The 26,187-nt window shown below is 34.3% G+C and overlaps 1 long non-coding RNA gene across 1 annotated transcript; it reads left to right on the top strand.

Moving 5' to 3' along the window:
- The first annotated feature begins 6,214 nt into the window (after positions 1-6,214).
- Positions 6,215-17,830, top strand: LOC123555117 (uncharacterized). The gene is made up of 5 exons (XR_008366979.1): positions 6,215-6,549; positions 6,766-6,844; positions 7,254-8,260; positions 17,200-17,278; positions 17,687-17,830. It is a non-coding gene; the product is annotated as an uncharacterized LOC123555117 (long non-coding RNA).
- The last annotated feature ends 8,357 nt before the right edge of the window (positions 17,831-26,187 follow it).

Here is a 26,187-nt window from a genome sequence, read left to right as displayed (position 1 = left end):
TTCTGTCTTGCAAATGTCTGCTTGTTTATCAAGTTGTCCGCGCATGTCTGAAGCATCTATGTATTTAAAGATATGAGAATGGAAGACAACGTGAAGGTTTAGGATTCGCGTGTGTTCCTACAGGTAATTGTCTTGGAATTTAAATATGTCTCTCATTTTACAAGATTTTAATGTAGATAATAGTGACCGTTTAAAACAAAAAAATTCTCTCTTTCATGTCTGCTGTAATTCCATGATAAAGCATATTGTACACCAGCACAAACCGCTGATTGATCCAGTGTGTTTGTTTAACACTTAATAAATAGTCAAGTTTTGTCTGTTAAACAGTCACGTTTTTCTGCACGATTTCCTTTGTTTGTGAACGATTAACAACACATCATTGGACAAATAGAAAGTACGTGATCGTTCAAGAACAAAATATTTCGCTCATAAATCGACATTATAACATTCAAATACACAAAAGAAATTAAAATCATCAATTAACAATTTATCACTCTCATGAAAAAGAAAGAAGCCAGGGATATGTTCAAAAGGTGCACTAATCATGAAGCATTTACTTTTAAGTCTTATTATCTTTAAAGAAAAAACAATCCCTTCTCAAACGCCGTTACAGAGGTTCAGTACAAAACAATAACAAAATATGATTAGTCCAAAAGAGGTCATACTTTAAAACAAATTCTTATATATTCTATGCACTGTACATTAAATGACAATAAGGAAAAATTAAATAAAAAACATATTTGTATTACATAGAAAACTAAACTATATAGGGACCCGGAAACCGACCAACGATTCACTCCGGCCTGTATGATTTCATGATGTCTGAAATTTGTTAATCTAATAATATCCACTGGAAGGCTGCTCCAAAGTTTAGAACCAACGAAACTAAAAGATTCTGAATCCTGCCATTTGACTTTTCGAAGACACTAGCCACCTGTTTGACCAAGGCATGCACTGTATGTATGTGTATACAGTCTTGAGGAGAAAATATTCATCCAAATAATCTAGGGCTACTTTCTTCGTAACTAAAAATATATGACATTGCAAAATTTGTTCAACTCAAAAGACTTGCTATCTGGCAACAAATCTATGGATTTAAAATGTTCATGATCTACATACTAGGCTCTTCAAACAAGATTAAGCACAAAATAACAATAACATATTGAGACGTTTGTAACTTGTTTCTTAAGACTTTTTATATCAGATACATGTATAAGAAGCGTAATCAAATTGACACTGAAGTAAGGACATAACAAGCAGTTGTTTAGTTTGTTTTGTATTGCTGGGTTTAACGTCGCACCGACACAATTACAAGTCATATGGCGAGTTTCCAGCTTTGATGGCGGTGAAGACTCTAGATGCCCCTCCGTGTTTTTTCATCATGGGCGGGCATCTGTGTAGAACCACCGACCTTCCGTAATCCAGCTGGTTTCCTCACATGAAGATTTCGACCACTCGGTCACAGTTATATAGTTTGTTGGGCAAGAGAAGGACTTTAACCTTGCATTGGATTTTTTAATAACTGATTCGGCCATTGCAACAAAAGACAAATGCTGATCAATAGTAATCCCAAGGTCAATCACAGCTGTGGTTGCGACAATAAATGTACCATTACAAGTTACATTTAATTTCGATTAAGACCTTAGTTTGTGTTTTGAAACAACCACTTTGAACTCTTTTTTACCAAAATGCAATGTTAAAGCCATTGACTTACAATGCTATGAATAAATCTTCAGATACCGCATTTTCTACATCGGATAACTATTTGCTAGAAAAAAGTATTCCAGAATCGTCAAAATATAATATAATTTTATTTTTCACTACTGATGATAAGTCGTTAACGTAAATTAAAAAGAGAAATAGGGCCCCAGAATTGAGCCCTGGGGTTTGGAAGTATGAAAATGGTAAGGGTAATGCCGTTGTAATGGTTCTGTTAAGAGTTACTTTGACTCTGACACTTTTCTTTTGATGAAGTTTCAAGCATCTGATATTGGTAATGACATAATAAGGTGGTTCAAATCATTTCTGTCTGACAGACAGCAACTTTCTGGTGTTTAGGTGTCTTTTTCATCTACTTCGTGTATTGAATGTGGAGACCCCTAGGGCTCAGTTCTAGGGCCTCTTCTTATCTAAGGTAAAGTAAGATAAACCACTACTTCAAGAATTTTAGAAATTGTATTTTTACCTACATGTATATTTAAAATTGAGACTGGTTGGCAGTTACCAACAGACAGTTCATATTTAAAAAAAAAAAGAACAACTCTAGCAGACGTATGACAATCAGGTACAACACATTGTATAAGGGATAAATTAACTACATTAGTTGAGGGATTTACTATATCGAATATTATCATAAATGTTAATACAAATATTTGAACTTTCGTAGAAGGTAGACCCAGATTCCCGAGAGTTTTCCACAAAGATTTTTATTTAAACAAAAATCCTCTCTAGGTCGTAGAAATGAAAATACCAGATTATGCCGTGTCTGCAGATAGAACAATCCCAGAAGGTAAACTGTCATTGAAACTGTGTTAGGTGCAAAGTGTGTTAGGTGCAAAGTGTTTAGAAATATCTATTCTGTATTATTTCGCCCGTGTATCGAGGGAATTCATATGTTTCATTGCGTAGTTAACATTTAAGTTCCGCAGTCTTTAGATGTATAGCTTTTAAGATATACAGCAAGTGAGAGTTTGGCTTTTTCTGAAAATTAGAAAACATAACTCGGTCATGATCAATTGATAACAGTCGACTTAAAAAGGTACACCTTTGGATGATTATGACATATTTCATTTATTAGTTTCCTACTGGTTGAAAACCAGTTTCGGGGACTATAGGAATGCACTTTTCCGTCATTCCGTCCGTTCGTCCGTCCGTCCGTCCGTCCGCAATTTCGTGTCCGGTCCATAACTCTGTCATCCATGAAGGGATTTTAACATTACTTGGCACAAATGTTCCCCATGATGAGACGACGTGTCATGCGCAAAACCCGGACCCCTAGCACAAAGGTCAAGGTCACAATTGGAGGTCAAAGGTCAACAGGGTTTTTTTCCTGTCCGGTCCACAACTCTCCCATCCTTCAAGGGATTTTAATATTACTTGGCACAAATGTTCCCCATGATGAGATGATGTGTCATGCACGAATCCCGGACCCCTAGCTCAAATGTCAAGGTCACAATTGGAGGTCAAAGGTCAACAAGGCTTTTTTCCTGTCCGGTCCATAACTCTCCCATCCATGAAGAGATTTTAATATTACTTGGCACAAATGTTCCCCATGAGGAGATGACGTGTCATGCGCAAAACCTGGACCCCTAGCTTAAAGGTCAAGGTCACAATTGAAGGTCAAAGGTCAACAAGATTTTTTTCCTGTCCGGTGCATAACTCTCCCATCTATGAAGGGATTTTAATATTACTTGGCAGAAATGTACCTCATAATAAGACGATGTGTCATGCACAACTTTCAGACCCCTAGCTCGAAGGTCAAGGTCACACTAAGCAGTCAAATGTTAACATAGCATGAACAGGGTCTGTTTCGTGTCCGGTCCATAACTCTGACATTCATTAAGGGATTTTAATATCACTTAGTACAAGTGTTCCCCATGATGAGACGATGTGTCATGCGCAAATCCCGGACCCCTAGCTCAAAGGTCAAGGTCACAATTGGGGGTCAAAGTTCAAAAGAGTTTTTTTCCTGTCCCGTCCATAACTGTGCCATCCATGAAGGGATTTTAATATTACTTGGCACAAATGTTTCCCATGATGAGACGACATGTCATGCGCAAAACCCAGTACCCTAGCTTAAAGGTCAAGGTCACACTTTGAGATCAAAGGTCAAGAGGATTTTTTCCTGTCCGGTCTATAACTTTGTCATGCAAAGAGGATTTAGATATCAGTTGGCACAAATATTCCCCTTGATGAGACAACATGTCATGCGCAAGAACCAGGTCCCTAGGTCTAAGGTCAAGGTCATATTTAGAGGTCAAAGGTCAAATTCAAGAATGACTTTGTACGGAACATTTCTTCTTCATGCATGGAGGGATTTTGATGTAACTTGGAACAAATGTTCACCACCATGAGGCACCCTTGTTTTTAGAATTACGTCCCTTTGTTTTTACTATAAATAGATTTTATTGTAACTTTTTTAATACTGGCGGTAGAGAAAAATCGAGACCACTTTTCTGTGGTACAGCATGCATGTTACATCCAATTTTTAGGTGTATTTTGACCTATCTCTACCTGGTAAAGAGTTTGTTGTGGACTTATATTATATAGATTTTTTTTAAAGATTAATTTCCCTTTGTTGTTACTATAAATAACTTACATGATAACAGTTTTATAATTAGCCAAAAAAAATCAATATGAAAACAACTGCGGGTTTTTATATATGCACATTTTAATCCAAGTGTGTTGTTATAACATATTGTATATGTAGTACAATATTGTTTATACATCATTGACAGATATCAGTTCATTATGTTATACTGCAGTAGAGAAAATTAGGTGCCTTCCAGTAGGGGACTTTGTATTGCATGGCAATACTTCATTCACTTGTTTCCATTGTATTCGTACAGCTACATGCACTACATTTTATTCAGAATGATTTATGTATTTTGTTTCGTAATAAACAACTGCGTTTCTATAGATAAATGTTGCATACCCATGTTGAGACAGAAAATAAAGTCGTCGCACTTGTTGTAATGCACCAATTTTTGTTATGTGGGTCACATTATTTCCAGAAGTTCAAACTCAATATTTGAAATGGAAGCAATTTAACTGACGCTTCATTTAGTACAAACTAACACAAAGTAATAAATGATGACAGTGAATATTTGTTTGTTCAATATCCTGACGCAGCAGTGTAATTACAGACTCGTACATAACAGTAAGCTGTTTCTGAGCCGGAGAACGTGTTTGCTTCAAAAGATTCTTAATTTGCTACAATACTGTTTGATATCGTGGAAGTGTTTCATTGTAACATTTATTGATGATTTTTTATGAGAAACGTGAGGCTGAGAGTGTTGATGCTTCGTTTTCGTACTACCAATTAATATTTCTTCTCCAAAAACGGCCAACGGACAGCGAATTGAATTCACAATCCGAAGAGGTGAATATATATTTGATAAGTGAAAAAGTAAAGAAAGGCATCAACGAAATGCCATTCGAACACACTTGATCCGGGAAGGATACAAGAACATGAAAATATAGAGTATAAGAAAATATATGTCCAGACAGTGTCAAACGTTTAATTATAAACCCGAGCGATTTCGGATTTAACATAAAGTATCGGTTGAAATGATATCTTGAGCAACCGAGTCGTTTTTTTTTTTAAATCAATCAGTCTCGTTATGCATTAAAGGCAATTAGCATTGTCATATTTTAAGATTAATTGAATTTGCATGGTTGTCCAAAGAGGTTCTTGTGTATAAAAATCAGGGTTGGACACGGACGTGATGATCTGTAATCATATTGAACTTTAGGTATTTCATATATTAAGTTAAAAAGTTAAAATTGATATCGTTTGACATGTTAACGCAATACATTTACCAGACGGACATTTACAAGAAAGTTCAGATTTTGTCATATCTGCGATAATTTGTTGTTTGTTTGACGACGACTAAAACACGTGTATCTATAGATAAGGTCAAAGGAAATAGTAATTAGTGTTTTCAAATCATTGACTTTTGCACAGCTCAATAGTCTAGATAAGTAGGTAGGTATAAACAAGCGAATATGTGTACAGTACACGACTTCGACAGATAGAAATGTTTTGAATTTATTTTCATAACAATGCTATAATGGCTAATTTAACATTCAAGGCATAAATACGCCGATATGTTCGTGTTTTATTCCTTCACACCATATTCGCATAATTCTTGAACTTTGAGTAATTGTGTAAACGCCCCTTTTTCTCATAGAATAGTGATCTGTCCTTTTATTTCATTTTCGAGACAAACTGTCTCAAATGTCCAACATCAATTACTCTGGTCAAAGTCTTTTTGAGCCGTGCCATGGGAAAACCAACATAGTGGCTTTGCGACCAGCATGGATCCGCGCAGTCTGGTCAGGATCCATGCTGTTCGCTTTCAAAGACTATTATTATTAGAGAAACCATTAGCGAACAGCATGGATCCTGACCAGACTGCGCTGGATCCATGCTGGTCGCAAACCCACTATGTTGGTTTTCTCATGGCACGGCTCTTTTATATAACATAATGTAGCAGGGTTGAATTTTAGTAGCTTCTAACCTAAAATGTCAATAATATGATTTACAGGTTTCACGCTACACCGAATTTGATTGTGTTATTTTTTACAGCGTAATCATACAGTATTTAGTAGTACTGCAGAGGTTAAAGGTTAAAATTGTGTACAAAACAAGTAGTGATTGGTCGTTTAGGGTTCAGCGTAGTAATTTTTGCTAGTGTAGCGGGAGTTTAATGGATCAGCTGACTGTACGATTGATAGTGAAAGGGGCAGGACTGTTTTCTGTAGGGAACCCTGTTGTTCCATCCTGGGGCCTTAGACAATATTAGAGATGTTGTGCATTATTTAGAAGTATGTATCTGTTATTTTAGAATGTATTGCTTTGTCAGTTTCCTGTAATTATTGCTATTGTACGGTTTTTTTTTGTTGTTCAGTATTCAAGTTGTCATTGGTTTCCGCGTTCCGGTTTGGAGTCCATATTCTGTCACTCGGTTTGCATTGCCGCTCTCTACATCTAATTACTCTAATTTGCATGTCTATAATGGTGGTTGGCCCTCTGTGTTTCAGGTCTTACTAACCAGCACAGTACCGCCACGAGTGAGTGAGCCAGTGTGGTAAAGTGGAGACATTCATCTCTTGGATGAAGGTAAACAATTATATCTATTGAGAAGTTGTTATTGTAATAACTATTGTATTTTTGATTAGTCATTCATGTAAAAAAGGCATTTGAGCAGCACTGGTGAACCCAGAACATAAGACGGAACTATTTCTTTTATTCATTGTATAATGATTTCTTAGAATACTTTATTATGTAAATAGTTGTGATATTATTATTCAGTGAACCAGTACACTGTCCATACTACACAGTAAATGTATGTTGTACATGTACGCATCATGAACTTTGTTTGAAATGAATTGTTGAACATTATAAGAAGAGCTGGATTCAATATTGTCCGTTTAGGCCGACAAAGACATAATATATGTATTATATATAATGATATTGATAGTTATTGTTCTGACTCATTTCTAGCCAGTAGTTTATTTACATGTTTCAGGTCGAGATCTCATGTTTACGAGATTGTACGTTTACCAGTTTACTGGATTACACGTTTAAGGAGTTACTGGTTCACTAATCTACATTATCATTTAGAGACTGATGAAATGATGTAAAGAAGTATCTAATTAAATAAAGTAACTTTAAACTTGTAACAGTGTTATGGTTACAAATTGGCGCCCAACGTAAAAAAAAAACTCACAATTGAAAATTCTACCTGGTGGCGGTTACTTCTGGTAGGACAAGATGGTACCTTAGAAACATTGAATGCTGCACAGTACAGTCAATACGGTTTTACTTTTTACCGGAAAAATTTTTAAACAGAATTTTAAAAGAACATTGAGACAATAAGTTGCTGGAGGGTATACAAAGTTGAATAATTTACAAGTATAATGGGTGCTGTGATTGAAAAGCAATAAAGACTATAAGATAATTTAGAATGGGTGCTGTGATAGAATCACTATAAAGTCAACAGTTCTTGTGATAGAAACGCTATAAAGTCAACAGTTCTTGTGATAGAAACGCTAAAAAGTCAACAGTTTTTGTGAAAGAAACACTCCAGTAAGATAATAACTGTGATCACAAAACTGTACTGTGATAGAAACACATAAGTAGCTGTGATAGAACATATTTAGGAGAAAACAGTAAATAGTATGCTATAATCTATAGACAACTTGGTACAATGATAGCAGACTGTTTAAATACACATATTTGAAAGATAACAGTAACAGGCAACTATTCAATAGAACATTGCAAATACCGTATTTCCAGTAACTCCAGGGAGATAATCAAGGACCTTATCTTCGATGCACGAAGAATCCAGACGAATACACTTCCGGAACATTCCAGGATGACGAAATCTTTCGAACAGTGAACATAACAAGATTCTACAGTGTGCACTTACAAACGATTAACAGATTAAAACTCTAGTAAACATTTGGTCAAGACATTTTTTAAGGTTTCTGTATTGGTACATAGTGTTCAAGTCCAGTGCTGTTCAACAAGTTGGTGAGTTAATATAGCTTAGTACTTAAGATTTCATCTTATACTGGGATTTCACTGAATTTTTTCATTTGCAAATAAATCTACAGTTATCACAGTATTTCTGAAGAGAAATCTTGGAAAACTTGTTAAGTTAATAAAGCATTGGTACACAAATAAGTTAATGAGCTATAAATCAGTTTGATCATACTCTAGGATTTTTTTTCATACAAGGACATTGATCAGATTTATTACATAATAATAGCCAACTGTATATGTCAAGTACTCTAAATTTCTGAACCTTTCAGTTCTATTTTAAGGAAATTATTTCGAGCTATTTGAAGTAATTAATTTTTTTCTGAAAGAAAAATAAGTTTCAATAATTTTGACAGAACAGGCATTCCATACATATATTTTAGTGTGGTAAAAAAAATCTTTATTAAGTAGTGAATCCCAGGGTTATTTTTATTAAAATATTGGTGTGATTATTTTGGAGTAAGCAAGTGGTCACTGCACTGATAACTCTGCATGTTTACTAACATTGGTTAATCTCTGGATTCTATATTTTCCTACTCCATCTTCTGTCAGTGGTGCAAAAAGGGTGACAGAATACTGGATACTCCCCTTGTTTGTTTACATGTACTTTTAGACAGATATAATTCCATTGGAATTTCATTCATAAAGCCAGGTGTAGTAGTATTTATGTACATTATTGGATTTTTATTGGTGGACTGATAACAAGCAACCTTTGAACTGTCACTAGTGTAGGTTTATTGGAAAATTAGGTCAGGTAGTATAGCTGAATTTAAATCAGCTGATAGGAGAACATAAATAGTGTACTTATTTATTGCAAAGAAAATAAAACTTGATGCAGTATTAAAACCTGTATAACATATTCTTATTAAAATAGTTTGTTCATTTTCAGGGATTTTGTACTCCAGCTGAATTGTTAAACATTTAAATCTTGACACAGATTTATCAAAGTTTGGGTCAATTTAATAAACACTTTTTGACTTGTGTTTCTTTTCAAAGAAAATAAATTACAAGTCATAGCCGTTTAGAAAAGATTTAAAACTTCAAGTGAAAAGAAATTGTTGTTCTGAAATTAATTAATAATTTCAGAATATATAGTTTAGATGTAAACTGCAGTGTAGTTTATATCTGAAATTCGCAAATATCATTCGCCGTTTAAGTTTCTCGGTCGGTTGCGATCTACGACAACACTGTACAACAGAAACAAATTATATTATAACTTAGTGGTAATAAAGAGTATAGATCTAGTTATTACTCTGTCTATAATTTAGCGAAAAAGTTTTTAGAATATTTTCACTTTTGTAATAAATTAAAAAAATTTAACAACATAAGTTACCAAGTTCAGTCTTACACAGTTCATAAAGTTAAAATTATCTTGAGGTGAATCATAATATTAATTAGTTAAGTTAAACTTAAACTAAGTGAAGTTAACTTAAGTTAAGATTTCAGTAAATAAAGTTAACTTTAGGGAATTAAAACAAAATTTCTCATAATCTTAAAAATATATTAAGCAAGTACACATTTAAGTTAATAAATAAGTTAAACTTAAGTTAAAAAGTTAAACCTAAGTTAAGTTAGTAATAATTACAGTGATATAAAGAAATTAAAGAAGAATTTAGTTAGAAATTAAGCCCAGATTTAACTCATAGATTTATTCTGGAAATAACTTTAACAAATACACATTAAATTCTTTTAAAAAAAAAAAAAAAAAAAAAAAAAAAAAAGTTAAACTTAAGTTAAAATTTTAATTTTATTTGATTTTGAACAGTGAGTTAAGGAAGTTCAACTCTGTTTACAGCTTTATTAAGCTGAAGTTATAAAAAAAAAAATAAATAAATAAATAAATAAAGTATAGTATTTTATTCTCTTTAATAATACAATAATACTTTGTACTATTAAGTCTTAGGTACTTGGGTATAAATAATATAACCAAACATAATTACACTTGGATCTTGAAGAGAATTTTGGTAAATTACATCATTACAGATTGTGTTGTACAAACGTATACGCGTGGTTCACTTGTCGCGAATTTTATTAAAACATACTATGGTGCACACTTAGAAAAAAAATTTTGTGTACACTTTTGAGAAAGACTATTCATAGTGAGATAGTTGTAAGCCTGTGTTGTGAAAAGTTGTGAAGTATACATAGAGAGACAGTTGTGAATCTATGTTGTGAAAAGTTGTGAAGTATTCATTGTGAGAAGTTGTGAGGTGTTGAAAGAAATTTAAAATTGTAGTTGTATATTGAAAATCGTTGTGAAAAGTAATAAAATTACATGTGTTATTGAAGTGTTTCATTCACATATAAATAAATTAATGACTTGTATCAAATTGTAAATAACATTCAGTGATAGTGACACTTGTGATTGATAGTGCAATTACTTTGAACCATATTAGTGATATATAGACACTTGAAAAAGGATTCAAAGAAAACACATATCATAATGGAGTCAGGAGACAAATCAACAGAGGAGGTAACCCCAGATGAGGTTAGATTAATCATGGCAGCACGGAAGCTAAAGATAAAAAGTGCAGAGGAGCTAGAAGAATGTGTGCATGCAAGAGACACTACACACCCACTAAGTCCACCTACAGCAACTACTTTGATAGAAACAAAGGATAATTTGCCGAAGATATCCATATTTTATGGAGAGATAGGAAAGGGAGAAGTAAACTTCAAGACTTGGATATATGAAGTAAAATGCTTATTGGGAAAGCATAAAGAAGAGAAAATAATGACAGCATTAAGGCGCTCCGTCAGAGGGGAGGCAGCTGATATACTTCGTAGATTGGGGGTTACAGCTGGACTTGCAGAAGTACTTAGGAAATTTGAGAGTACTTATGGTGAGATTGAGACAAAGGAATCACTTCTTAGGAAATTTTATAATTGCAAACAAGACAAAACAGAGTCTGTACGCTCATATGCAATTAGATTAGAAGATTTATTTGCAGAAGGACTACAACTTGGAGCAATAGTAGGACATGGTGAAGAAATTTTAAAAAGTGCTTTTTACCAGGGATTAAAACCACAGATTAAACAGATGGCCAACTACAAGTTCGACACCATCAGTGATTACGATAAATTTAAAATAGAAGTCCGCAAGATAGAAAATGATATTACAATAGAAAAGGACACAACATGTAAAGCAACAAATAAAATGGAAGACAAATCAGAACTGAAGGAAGTAAAAGAACTACTGATGAAAATAGATGCAAGAGTACAGTCATTGGAAGCTGAAAAGTCACCTAAAGATACAAGTAAACAATACATGTTTAGAGGTGGGGGAAGAGGCCAAAGAGATAGAGGATATCAACATCAAGAACATAGAGGCAGAGGTAATTACAGACCTACAAGACCAACTGCAGGAAATAATTTCAAACCGGATCAAAGAAACAACAATCAAAGAGGCGCTTATGGAGGGCGAGACACTTGGCCGCAAAGAAAGTGCTATAATTGTGGGAAAGAGGGCCACATTGCTAGATTTTGTCAGCAGTCGGAAAACTAACTAGTGCCTCTGTCACGGGACCAGACTTGGGCACGGAAAACAATGGTCCACAACTTGTTGGACAGTCAAATGAAACAGCTGTCAAAATCAGTACAATAGAAACAAAAGCACTTATAGATACTGGAAGCTGCATAAGTTACATCACAGAAACATTCTATAAAGATCATTTAAAAGACATTGACATTAAACCACTGCAAGATATTCTAAATGTAGAATGTGCAGATGGTAGCAAACTTCCATACATTGGCTATATAGAAACCTCGTTGACAACAGAGGGTATACCTAATTGCAATGAAAACACATGCTTGTTTTTGGTAACACCAGAAACAACTTATAGCAAAAACATTCCAGTTCTGATTGGAACAAACATCCTTAACAAACTCTTACAAGATTGTAAAAAGGATTTTGGAGAAACATACTTACAAAAAACAGGATTGTTTACACCTTGGTATCTTGCATTTAGGTGTATGTCTCTTAGAGACAGAGAACTTAGAAGAAATAAAGATAGATTGGCTTTCATTAGAAGTGCAGAAACCGCAAATGTCATTATTGAACCAAACTCTACAGTGAACATTAGAGCTTTCACTGATAATGAGATAGACCATGTTACAACTAGCGCAATTATACAAGAAACAGAGGAATGCATATTCAGCAATTTGGTAGATGTTACACCTTCAGTAATTAACTATAGTTTTCACAGAAATGGAGAAATTACAGTTAATATTTCCAACTTGTCAACAAAGACAGTCTGTATATCACCAAGGACAATCATCGCAGAACTACAGCCTGTACAGATAGATCAGTCTGTTTTAGAGAAACTAGAAAACGACTCACAGAAAGATATTTTAGATGATGTTCACATCAATTCATCTTTAACACCAGAACAGGACATTCAGCTTCAACATCTTCTACAAAAACACAAACAAATCTTCTCAACTAGTGAAACAGATATAGGAGAATGTGATAAATTCAAACATAGGATAGATTTAACAAATGATGTGCCTTTCAAACAGCGACATAGAAGAATACCCCCTGCCATGATTGAAGAAGTTCGTCAACACTTAGAACAATTACTTGCATCAGGTGTCATACAAAAGTCTAAGTCACCATGGGCCTCAAATGTTGTCCTAGTAAGGAAGAAAAATGGTAAATTGAGAATGTGCATAGATTACAGGGCCCTTAATGCGAGGACGATTCGTGATGCCTATGCACTGCCTAGGATTGAAGAAGTTTTTGACTGCCTTAAAGGAGCTAAATTTTTTTCAACAATCGACATGAAATCCGGATACCATCAAGTAGAAATTGAAGAAGAACACAAAGAACGCACTGCCTTTACAGTAGGACCTCTTGGTTTTTATGAGTACCGAAAAATGCCATTTGGATTATCAAACTCCCCTGCGACTTACCAACGATTAATGGAGGAGTGTTTAGGAGACTTTAATATGACAATATGTGTCATATATTTGGATGACTTGATCATTTTTTTCAGAAAGCTTTGAACAACATCTTGAAAGATTGGATTTAATTTTGACAAGACTATCTGAATGTGGATTAAAATTGTCAGCAGATAAATGTTACTTTCTAGAAAAGAGGGTCAAATTCTTAGGACATGTTGTGAGCGAAGATGGTGTAGAGACGGACCTAGACAAGATTGAAAAAGTCAGAAAATGGCCAACACCTAACAATGCAGATGAACTTAGATCATTCCTAGCTTTTGCAGGGTATTACAGAAGGTTCATCAAAGATTTCAGCAATATTACAAAACCTCTCAATGACCTCCTGCCACCTACAACAAAGAAAAAGAATACAAAACCAAAATCTTGGCTCTGGACTGAACTTGAACAAAACACATTTGTGAAATTAAAGGAAACATTAACATCACCACCTATTCTTGCCTATCCTGATTTCTCTAGACCATTTGAACTGCATGTTGATGCTAGTTCAACAGGATTAGGTGCTGTATTGTACATTGTAGATGAAAATAACAAGAAAAGAGTGATATCTTATGCAAGCAGGAGTTTGTCAAAGTCAGAGAAACACTACCCTGCATTTAAATTAGAATTCTTGTGCTTAAAGTGGGCCGTTACAGAAAAGTACAGTGATTATCTCACAGGACATCACTTTACAGTTTATACTGACAGCAATCCACTTACACATGTTTTAACATCAGCAAAACTTGATGCCACAGGACAGCGTTGGGCATCTGCTTTAGCAAATTACAACTTTGACATTTTATACAAACCAGGAAGAAAAAATACAGATGCTGATGCTATGTCCAGATATCCCCATCATAAGTTAACAAAAGACAATGAGGAATTTATTGTGCTACAAGATGATACCATTAAAGCAATCTGCAAGTCAGTATATGTGGAAGGTTTGGTCAACATTCTTCCATCAGCCTCAATAAATATTATTGAAGCTACTGAATCGGCAGGACAGACTATGGCCCAGGTTGAGATAAGGGAGATCCGCAAAGCCCAGAGAGAAGATTTTCTTATTGGGAAGTGGCTTAGAGCCAAATTAGATAACAAACTCCCTAAACAGAAAGAGAAGTATAACAAACTAGACTATCAGATGAAAAGAAACTTTGAAAATTTTCAAGTGATTAGAGGTGTTTTGTATAAAGTATTACATGACAATGATCAGGAAATATATCAACTGGTACTTCCAAACATCTATAGAAAAAAGGTTTTGAAAGGACTTCATGATGACATGGGTCATCCTGGGAAAGACAGGACATCTTCACTCATCAGGGATAGATTTTACTGGCCTGGTATGACATCAGACATTGAACACTGGGTAAATGGGTGTAAACGTTGCACCATGAGGAAAGGTAACAAGGACAGAGCTCCTTTGATAAACATTGTTACAACATATCCTCTAGAAATGGTGTGTATGGACTTTCTCTCTGTGGATCAGTCACAAGGTGGCTATTCAAATATTCTTGTCATAACAGACCATTTTACTAAATACGCAACAGCTATACCAACAAAAAATCAGACTGCCAAAACCACAGCAGAAGCTCTGTACAACCATTTCATAGTAAACTTGGGCATACCAGCAAAAATTCATTCTGATCAAGGTGGAAATTTTGAAAGTGATTTAATCAAAGAACTTTGCAACATCATGGGAATTCAGAAAAGTCGTACAACACCTTATCATCCGATGGGAAATGGAAATACAGAAAGATTTAATAGGACCCTGATAGCAATGCTTGGAACACTTAGACCAGACCAGAAACATAATTGGAAACAGTACCTACCATCATTGGTTTTTGCCTACAACTGCACCAAACATGAATCTACAAAACACACTCCATATGAACTGATGTTTGGTCGCAAGCCAAAATTACCAATCGACACACTTTTCGAATCTGCAGTAGAACAAGAATCAACAGACTATGTGAAAGACCTTAAAGAAAAAATAAAAGAAACACAAGATATAGTAAAGAAACATTCAGATGCAGCAAGAGACAAACAAAAGAAAAACTATGATAGAAAAGCGAAAGCATCTCAACTTCAAATTGGAGACAGAGTCTTGCTACGGGTACTAGCATTTAAAGGAAGACACAAAATTGCAGACAAATATAAAGAAAACATTTACACAGTGGTTGATCAACCAAACAGGGACATACCAGTTTTCAAAATTAGGTCAGATGATGGTATCACAAAAACCATTCATAGAAATCATTTACTACCTGTAGGATCATTCAATGATGAAGATTCCAGTCTAGAAAGACCAGTACCAAAACCAAGAAGCAGAGTAGATAAAACTGAGGAAAACAATAGGAGAGAATGTGAGCTCACTACAGAGTCTAGTGATTCAGAGGATGAAATTGTCACACTGACAGTGAAACATGGGGACGCCCATATCTCTGAAACATATGACAAAGAAACAAGTGTAAGAGAATTAGGATCTCATAGTAAAGATAAAGACACTGAACATAAAGATGTAACAGTGCGAGGAATTGATACAGAAGCAGAAAATGCAGAAGTAGAAGTAGACACAGAAGTTATAGATGTATTAGATGAAAGAACAGAGGTAGAAACTCACTATGATGATCATAGTAGTGAAGAAAACAAAAGATCAGAGAATGAAGTAGAAGATACAGCAATAAAAGAAATGCATAAAGAAGTACCAAACAAGAATCAAGAAGTTGAAATTACAGGCGCAGAAGCAAGTCGTACACACAAAGTAAAAAAAGACAAACCACCAGTCAAACCGAGAAAATCTGACAGGAAAAACATCAACAAAATGCCAAGTTATTTACAAGACTATGTCTGCAAATCTACCAGTATAGACAACAGGCCATTGGATTTAAAGCTTGATGCTCTTACAAAGTTTCTGGAGTCAGGCCTACTTAATACTGTAACTTCAGATGTAGCACACAGAATTGTAGAGGCAATTATGAAATAAATTTTAAATAATGCATATTTGTTTTTACCATAGTTGTTCTTATTAATTTACTTCTAGTTTGATAATATAAAAGAAACAGAAGTACACATATCCAGTTGGTATTAACATTCTCTTGTGAGATTAAATTGTGAGGACCAATTTTTTTAACCGGGGGAGAAAGGAAGGTAGATGGTTTCCTGTAACTATAAAAATGGAAACTGTAGATATAGTTATACTACCTTAAGGTGGTTCTTTAACCTATGATTAAAAAAAAAAAAAAAAAAAAAACATACTAAACTATACCAATTTTTATTATATTTCCCGAGAACTTCATGTACAGTTTAAAATATGTATTAATTGTCATTTGTCATTACAGGAACAAGGTAGAACTTTGCTGCCCAGTTAGCTGTCATAACCTTTAATTTTGTATAAATTTTTCAAAATGATGAGACATCATTTTCCAGAGAGGGGGAGAATGTAGCAGGGTTGAATTTTAGTAGCTTCTAACCTAAAATGTCAATAATATGATTTACAGGTTTCACGCTACACCGAATTTGATTGTGTTATTTTTTACAGGTTAATCATACAGTATTTAGTAGTACTGCAGAGGTTAAAGGTTAAAATTGTGTACAAAACAAGTAGTGATTGGTCGTTTAGGGTTCAGCGTAGTAATTTTTGCTAGTGTAGCGGGAGTTTAATGGATCAGCTGACTGTACGATTGATAGTGAAAGGGGCAGGACTGTTTTCTGTAGGGAACCCTGTTGTTCCATCCTGGGGCCTTAGACAATATTAGAGATGTTGTGCATTATTTAGAAGTATGTATCTGTTATTTTAGAATGTATTGCTTTGTCAGTTTCCTGTAATTATTGCTATTGTACGGTTTTTTTTGTTGTTCAGTATTCAAGTTGTCATTGGTTTCCGCGTTCCGGTTTGGAGTCCATATTCTGTCACTCGGTTTGCATTGCCGCTCTCTACATCTAATTACTCTAATTTGCATGTCTATAATGGTGGTTGGCCCTCTGTGTTTCAGGTCTTACTAACCAGCACAGTACCGCCACGAGTGAGTGAGCCAGTGTGGTAAAGTGGAGACATTCATCTCTTGGATGAAGGTAAACAATTATATCTATTGAGAAGTTGTTATTGTAATAACTATTGTATTTTTGATTAGTCATTCATGTAAAAAGGCATTTGAGCAGCACTGGTGAACCCAGAACATAAGACGGAACTATTTCTTTTATTCATTGTATAATGATTTCTTAGAATACTTTATTATGTAAATAGTTGTGATATTATTATTCAGTGAACCAGTACACTGTCCATACTACACAGTAAATGTATGTTGTACATGTACGCATCATGAACTTTGTTTGAAATGAATTGTTGAACATTATAAGAAGAGCTGGATTCAATATTGTCCGTTTAGGCCGACAAAGACATAATATATGTATTATATATAATGATATTGATAGTTATTGTTCTGACTCATTTCTAGCCAGTAGTTTATTTACATGTTTCAGGTCGAGATCTCATGTGTACGAGATTGTACGTTTACCAGTTTACTGGATTACACGTTTAAGGAGTTACTGGTTCACTAATCTACATTATCATTTAGAGACTGATGAAATGATGTAAAGAAGTATCTAATTAAATACAGTAACTTTAAACTTGTAACAGTGTTATGGTTACAATAATAAAGGTAAAAATAGTGCGCTACAAGAGGAAAGCGATGCAATATCGTGTGCGGTTTAAATTAATTGAGCTAATTTATATTCAATCATTGACAAGTATATATCAAAAGTAATTTCCTTCCACTTGACCTTTCAGTACGGTTCTGCAGACAGTAACAAATTCCCAAAAGTCTACGTTATTCGTATAAATAAACTGTCAACAGGAAATTGCCATCATTCCAGACGATACCAGAATAATTATACACACCAAATGTAATCCCTTTTCGGCAATGAATTAAGTATGGACGGCTGTATAAATAATATACTTTTGGCATTAACCACAAAGAAGTTGATTTCAGAAGGATTTCCGTAAGCATATTTACGCTGACCTTGGTTCTTGTAAGTCAATCAAGCGGTTTTATCTTGTAATAATTTTGCAAAAACCTGTTCTTTCCATCGTCAAAACAAATATATTTTTGTCACAAGCAAATAGAATACTGTATCAATGAAGTATTTATCGCCCTAGGTCGACATGTGAGCAGTACTGACGATATAACATAAATCCATTCAATTGATATATTTCATATTAACCAGTCTCCACTGTCGTCCTCTTATTTATTAGTGTATTCTCCTCTAACCTGTGTTAACTACGAAGAAATATAAATGTTCAGGTTAATTATCTCTCACATGTACCGTAAACTGTGCTAACTGCATATATATTATTATTAATTTACAAGTGAAATGTACTGTGAAATCATGTAAGTTCGAGGATGTTGCCGAAACGACTATTTCTTGGGGATTAGTGTTCGTAAAATGCAAAATCTGGACATGAAATGAATAGGCGCTGAGTGTTGGAATTTAATTTCCTTAATAGGGTCATCCAAGAAAGATATTAAATAAGTCACTCTAGAAATTAATTATAAATCAATATGAATGATTTCTGCTTAGGATTAATGTCACAGTTATCACACTTGTTTGCCAGTGACCTGTCCTTAAAGCATTAGTTTAATTTTGTTTTGATGTACTAGGATTTACTAACTGAAAATTGCAAAGTTTACGGGACTAATGTGTATCAAATTCTCACAGAATAATTTAATAACTGTCTACAACAAAGCTTACCAAAAGTGTTAAACAAGAATATATTGAAGTATAATCCAATAAATTGACCCAGTCATATAAATCAGTTTTGTAATGTGTTTTATTAAATTTCATACAACAAAACAGTGTTTAAAATTAGCGCTATGTCTTCTGAAATATAATTACTTTCCTGCCACATGAAACGTCAGAATTCATTATAGTGTAACACATATATCGTTATATATTGCCTGAAAAGCTTTCTCAATTGTTGCTTTTTCAATTTTTGTACTAACGATAATGACTGAGAGGGCCTACCTTTCTTTACGATTACTAAATATGTCATATATGTGTCATTAAGATCATGCTACTATACTTACTACATTAAAACGATTTTTTGTAGCATATTGTCTGGTGAAGATAGGATGTACTGGATGATCACATCTACAACATAAACAATAAAGACTTCCATTACGTGCGTTAGAGATTCACCTGCAGGGGATTACTTTTATTTACACTGTGCCGTGTCTTTGGAACATGGTGGGGGTAAGAGTGAGGTTGGGTGCGCACCATAAACCGGTTTAAGCTCCCCAGTGGTGTTTTTGCCACTGACCGTTCCAAGGCGGTGCCCCACTGTGTTCCTTTGTTTGTTCGTTTTGTCCTCTGTGTAGGCTTTGTATTTGTGCGCGTGTATGTTTGCGTGTTCCTTTGCTCGTTTTGTCCTCGTGTGTTGGCTTTGTGTGTGTGCACGTGTTTGTGTGTGTGTTTGTGGTGTGCACGTCTGCGTGCTGTAGGTTTCGTTTTGGGGAGGCTGCGATTTTGGTACGTGGCATTCCCTGTTTGATATTTGTCTTTGTTTTTTTAACAATACGAACATAAGCTTCAAGAAAACAGACTCGCTTGTAGAAAAACCTACAGCAGTGTATGTACGAATCTACCATCTTACACAATGAAGTAATTAGTCATGACTGACTATGGCTGAAGTGTTATGAATAAATCGAATACGCAAAACACGTAAGGAAAGTAAGCCATTTTCTTTTACTGGCTATTTAAGAGGACAGCTAATATGGGTTTAGTTGTATTAGTTTCGTAGAAGAAGCTGATATAGTGTATATTCTAGCAGAAGTCATTTGTATAAATTCAGCCTGTATGAGCTTTTTGGTGTTGTATGCTACTCAAAATTGTATTACGTAATAAAGAAAAAAAATTACAGTCAGCTAGGATAAATGTACTATAAACGTAATTCATATCCACAGAATTGAAATTGCCGACAAATTTAGAAAAGCTTCGAGTATTATTGTTACATTTCAATAGATAGATCCGATTTTTCTGATAAGGAACTCCCCCCTTGGATATTATTGCTATGTCTCACAAGCTTTCTCCAAAATGGCGGATAAACATTATACCACTATGACGGATTCTCTTTAATAAAGTGTCTACATTTTCTACTCATTACTGTAAAAAGATCAAAAACCTGTCGGATCACGCGCTAAATGAATCATTTTATAATTATACTTAAGGTTATATTAACTCCATGAAAAAATTGGTGAAATGTAGCCGTAAATGTCGGTGCTAATAAGGTCATCATAAATATGAATGTCGTAGAATTTGATAATTTTGTTTATTTTGGGAACTCACAAAATGTTCACAGACTATTGGTATAAAGTATGATACATATAATAAAAAGAAATCACGATACAAGAAATATGTCTATAAATAAATTAGAGTTAAATTTGTTGATTTCACTGAATAACACCTGCGCGTTGTAAATTCTATATTTCATATGTTGTATTTTTGTGGAAACTCGACAGATACCGGTAGCTACAACATCGTTATGTGTGGAAATTCTGCAATATTTATGTATACCTTCTGAAGGAATGTGCCGCGATTGGAAAAAGTTAAACTTTTGCAGTAGGTATCACGGTTAACAGATCGATTGTCATATCGGTGTCAATCACAAGTAGAGGGTGCCTGTTATAAGTTGTAATTGAAAATACATGTTTTTATTGAAAAGAACGAGTAAGAAATCTGCAGGTGTTAACGTTTTTCAATATGCGACACATTTATTCGTGTCATTAATTAAATCATCTTACTATTTGATCAGTCAATGCTACAAATTGACGTAATTCTTACAAGATGTACACAATGATGTTTATGGACATCTAAGTGGCTATTAGATATAGGAGCCATACGATCATTAACGCATGTTAATTCTATATTCATTGAGATTTGTATTTTGAAATCAAGAAAGTTAAGAAATATATGTCTATACATCTTTACGGAATTTTCTGCTAATTGCGATATCAAAACACTTTTGCACTCGCACATACGCACTCACGAACATTTTTCCGAAATATATACATAACAAGTTGGAAAAAAAGATGCAGAAACACACTCTTCCGAATGTATGCTGATATCCATGAAAAATACATATTTATATCTATAAAAATAGTTAACTTTTGTATCAAAACTAGAACAGCAACTTAAGTTGATTAGGCGTTATTGTTCTATGGCCCCTCTTGTAACTGGTTTTTCTAAGTGTGGTAACGCAACCAACATGATTTTTATAACAATCTTTCTTCGTTTCAGTTGGTTCACGCACCATCTGCAACGTTAAATAAGGCAAGAAACATGAAAAACGCTTGGCGCGCATCCAAAATTACTTCTGACATCCTTAATGACAAAAACGAAAAAATAATCCATTCACGGAATATCTAGCATTTAAATTCTTACACAAAATCTGTTGAGTGGGGCTGAAACTAAAAATGATAATGCATTGGACATCACTTCTGACATTCTAAGAAGAAAAGAAAAGAAAAAAAAAACAGTACACGAACATTTAGCATCAAAATTCTTAATGTGGCCGAAATTTGGAGATCGCCGTTCACATGTTTATGTTTTATTTGCCTGAGAGAATTGCGTTTTTCTCGAGTGCAGCATTGAATGAAAATCCTGTGACAACTGTCTGAACAAGAATTCAAAAATAGCTGTAATTTCTTGAAATGATACACTTGATAATGAGCATTCTACTTCGGTTTTAATTACATGTGGTCACTTTTTTCCTTTTTTCCCCTAGATGTCATATCTACATTTTATATGTAAAGTATCTCTTTTTCCACACATGGCCGTGAAGAGTACTCTTTTTATTTAGAACTTTACAGTCTGTAGATACTTAGTTAAGGTAAGCTTGTGAGACACAATGGCGCCCTAGCAACAAAGTCTACGGATCGACGGATAACGCCTTATCTTATCGGCCAATATTATTGGTTTGATTGACGGATCGGATCCATCCATTTAGATGTCACTCAACACTTTCACCTGCTAGTTTCTTTCATTTGGACATTTAAGTAGTCCGTACTGTTCTTTGCACAAATATTGCACTTACCGATCTGACACCAACGTCTTATCTGATTACAAATCTTAATTATACTACATTTCACCAGTTGTGAGAAACCTCATAAAATAAAGAAAATGCATTATACTATATGGTGTTTTCCATCAGAATTTATACCTTCAAAGATACTCCTTTAATACGGGGAAGATAAGAGTCTCAGGGTTAGAACAAAGTGCGACCAAATCAGCACTCGGAACAATAACCTTGGAATAACTCCATCTTCTCCGCCGACTGAGCTACCGGGCAGACTGTTTATGTTTTCAGTTGAGAATTAAGCCCAAAACCACAGGAAAAGTGATGTGCATTTCTACTGATGACGTAACTGTAACTGTTTTATTGAAACAATATACGATCGCAGATCAGTGAGAATACCTAGTACTGTATTTGTGCTCGTAATATTGTATTATACATTGTTATTATATTTATTGAATATATCATGTTCAATAAAATACCTAATCAATCGTTTTACCAATACTGATTTCATAACCGCTGCCTCAGTGATATATTGGGATAAACCTTGCTTTTTAAGAAATACCAGTGTTATATTTTGTATCGTAATTTGATATTTTAAATAAAAATGGCGAAAGCATACAAGTCTAACATTCTGTATCTAAGCCTTTCAGGTTCTGGAGACAAAGATAACGCAATATAAACAAAATAAGCCCTGCCTCCTGGTGGCCATGTATTTTAAGTGAAATGGAACTGCTTGAACAGCATTTCTACAAAATATCTTTGGAATATGGCTGATAATTTTGAGAAGAATATTTTTAAAGATTTTTATCTTTTTTGTCAAGACAGCCAGACTTCTGCATGTATTTCAATTCTTTTGGGCAATTTTGAAAGGAGGCCATCCAAGGATCTTACCAGTGGTTTTGAAGAAGCCGATTTTTTTTTAAATGGTTGACGGACGCACGACTGACATCAAGCGGTCACAAAGGCTTAAGGTGAGATAAATAAAACAAGAAAATAGGTCAGTATGGCAAGATAAAAGTCATGTGTGCAGGAGCGTAGGAACAATCCTGGCCAAAATTGTCGAAATTTCTAAATTTTACACTGAAGATTTACGAAAAGTCTGGTTGTTCCCCCAATAAGTCTGAAAACATTTCAAAATACTTTCTACGGGACTGATGTGTGTCATAATTATTTAGGATCCTCAGCTAATTATAATTAAACAACCTATGAATTTTGAATTGAAAAATGAACATTTTTCCTGTAGTCCAAGTAACAACAAGTGACCCCCGCCATGGAGCTTTGTGTGGCTCTATGTAAAATCAAGGGACCAAGGGGCGGGCCAATATTGATCCGGAGATCATAATTTGAACAATCTTGGTAGAAGTCTATTAGACAATGCAACATGTCAAAATATATCTAAGCTCTAACCCTTCAGGTTTCAAAGAAGAAACAATATACAATACATCAATATAGGGAAAATAAGCCACGCCCCTTGGCGGCCTTACTTTTTTCCGAAATAGAACTGCTAAACCAGTTTTGATAGAGGGTCACCTAGAGATTATTTCTACAAAATATATTTGACAGCTGGCGGACTGTTTCTGAGAAGAAGATTTTTATCAAGATTTTCCTCTCGGTTGCCATGGTAAACATAGTTCTGCATGGATTTTAATTGTTTGGGCAATTTTGAAAGGGGCCAACTCAGGATAACCTGTGAAGTTTTGTGTAAATCTGCCTAGTAGTTTTGAAGAAGAGTTTTTTTAGAAATGTTGACGGACTACGAGACCCGCCGAAGCGGACTCAGCGGTCACAAGCTCACCTGACTTGACAGTAAGCTAATCATAAATGAATTATGATTATATAATACAAGACTGTTTGGAGACCCGAGTCATCTGGAACAGCTTCGCACTGAACATATCCTAGATAAGTTATAAATTCAAAGAAATGTTTTTCGTTTTTTTTTTTTTGTTTGTTTTTTATTTTTTGTATTTTTGTCATATTATCATATTCATCATATTGAGGGTAAACTATATTTATCATCTAATATTTAAGGAGGTAGGTTGCCTTGTTACCAGGGTAAATTCTAATTAGTTAAACCGTAGTAATTTATTGAATTTGGTGTCATTTACTGTATTAACTGCTACAATCTTAATTTCGTTTATCTCTGTCCATTCAAGTACAATTTTTATCAAGGTTTGAAGAACATGACCCTCCAAATGTATTTATATTGTAAGGAGAAGGAACATATTTAACACTTTTCAGTGTATTTCGGTTTCATTGTTAACCGTAGAAATCTGCTGCGTAGTTGATAAGTTTACTAGTATGCGCGTTAGATTTCTAATATAAGAGTAAAGACGCGCCATAACTGTATTCTTTTGTATTTCAATGATGGTAATTATACATGCTTTGCAATAAGAAAATGAGAAAAAACAAGTATCTATAGTTACGCATTGACAGTGACATATATAAGGCCAAGACAACTTGTTCAATGTTTAAATATAGTATTAAATTAATGTAGTAGTATGCACAGCATTGATGTATTAAGATGAGTTTAGACCACACTTTGTTTCTACAATGTAAGATAGTTATTATTCTATGTTTATGAAACTACACTGAAAAAAGAATTATTGATTAAGTTTGCAGATGAAGTTGTGAAAATATATTAATTCAAGGAGGGCTTAAATTGTCCACCTGTCATCTTGAAGAATAGCTGTATTATACAAGTATTATAAGAATGATTTGCACGAAGTTCATGTGGGAGGAAAAAGTAGGTCACTAGGTCGTGGTCGGTTTTTACAATGTATATGTCGGGGAACTCGTGTTTCCATGGTAACGCATTTTCTCTCGCTTCATCTCTCTGTGTACGAAAACGGGTTTTTCAACGGCTTCATTGCCATTCAGTGAATGACCAACATGGAATATTAAGACAATATTATGAGCTAAATACCAAACATTTTACATGGTATCCTATTTTCTTAAAATTTCAAGAAACCATGGCAACATAGAGGTTTAAGATACCTTATATTTTGCATTTTTATCGGAACTTCTTAGAAAAATATTAAATAAAATTATCTTTCTTGTTAATGTAGCTTTAAAACAATTTCAAAGCTTAAAATACTTACACCAGTATCCATCGTCTGACATTTTTTATGGAAAAATCATTGTACTTGCAATCATTACTCTCATTGATAGTGTTGAAATTCAGATAAAAAGTTGGAGCCGTATTCCTTAAATAGACCAGTGTCAACGCCTTTGAATTTAACATTTAGACATATAAGTCACAGGCTTCGCTTCCATGGTAACATTAGATTAATTCAAGATGCCACTATTTTCAACTGAAATTTGAACAATTTTAGAGCTTAGTTTTAGTATATAAGTACCAAAGTATCAACGGAATCTGAAAAAAAATGGTATTACTAATTAATTTGTCAAATTTCTTTTTGAAAATGGCCACAAAAAGTAACTTTTCACCCAACTATATTCCCAATAACATCAGTTACCACCATCCATTTTCTTACAATCCGCAGAACATTTTTTACTACATATTAAAAGAAGCAGAATATATAGAGGATAATTGTTGGTTTCGGTGTAATATCACGTTATAATTTCACCGAGTGGGCACCAAAAGTGATATTTTCACGAGTGGCGCAGCCACGAGTGAAAATAACAACTTTTGGTGTTCACGAGTGAAATTACCGTGATATTACATCGATACCAACAATTTTTCCGTTTATTTAATGTCTAAAACTCTACTTTTAATGTGTTTATTTCAATAAAATGTCGAAATTTGCGGGAAATTTTATCAGGAAGTATCGCAAAGACGACGTCATTTTAACGACGTCATCGTCATATTGTTTTCGGCTTTCAGTACGCTCGGTAAACTTTTTGACGTTAATCCGGGTATCAGATTTGATAATTTTCACCGAGTGGCCAG

Source organism: Mercenaria mercenaria, chromosome 14 (genome assembly GCF_021730395.1).
Source record: "Mercenaria mercenaria strain notata chromosome 14, MADL_Memer_1, whole genome shotgun sequence".
NCBI lineage: Eukaryota > Metazoa > Mollusca > Bivalvia > Venerida > Veneridae > Mercenaria > Mercenaria mercenaria.
This window is presented reverse-complemented; position numbering and strand designations above follow the sequence as displayed.